Source organism: Papaver somniferum, unplaced genomic scaffold (assembly GCF_003573695.1).
Source record: "Papaver somniferum cultivar HN1 unplaced genomic scaffold, ASM357369v1 unplaced-scaffold_26872, whole genome shotgun sequence".
Classification (NCBI taxonomy): domain Eukaryota; kingdom Viridiplantae; phylum Streptophyta; class Magnoliopsida; order Ranunculales; family Papaveraceae; genus Papaver; species Papaver somniferum.
In genome coordinates this window covers 490-1,000 of record NW_020637566.1, presented here as the reverse complement: position 1 = coordinate 1,000, position 511 = coordinate 490, and the positions used below count along the sequence as shown (strand labels likewise).

The window sequence follows — 511 nt, the reverse complement described above, 5'->3', positions numbered from 1 at the left end:
CCAAACCCTTTCTTCATCTCCTCTACCAAAGTTTCTTTATCACCTACACAACTAAAACCCTATCTTCTAAATTATGTGCATCGTCATTAAACAAGCCCTTTACTCCACCTCGTTCTTATTGATGTCTTCTATTAATTTTTTCGTTTTCTGGAAACAGAAACAGAACCATTTCTGTAACCAATTTCTTAGAATTGTAACATCAAATTCAATTGTGAACCATTCTTAAATCCATTTTTTTGCCTTTATCTGTTAGGGTTCTAATCAACTATTCTTCTATTTCGTAAATGGAACCCCCTTTTATTTCAACATCAGTAGTATATCGGAGAAGAGTACCACAAAAATCAGAGAAGATGTTCTGGTTATTATCATTGGATTTATTTGTGTTATGTTTTATTCGAAGTAATACATCTACAAAGCAGCCATCAGGGTAAGCAACCCAAATTGAAAACCCTAATTTTTTGATTTCTTGCAATAAATAAAGTTGATTCATTTCTATCAAATTCGTGCTTTT

General features: G+C 32.1%; 1 long non-coding RNA gene across 1 annotated transcript in view; it reads left to right on the top strand.

Annotated features, from left to right (window-relative positions):
* Positions 1 to 8: 8 nt before the first annotated feature.
* The window catches only part of LOC113341240, a 992-nt gene continuing 489 nt past the window's right edge, over positions 9 to 511 (top strand). Inside the window, exon 1 of the long non-coding RNA XR_003355840.1 lies at positions 9 to 427. This is a non-coding gene — a long non-coding RNA (uncharacterized LOC113341240). The remainder of the gene's footprint in view (positions 428 to 511) is intronic.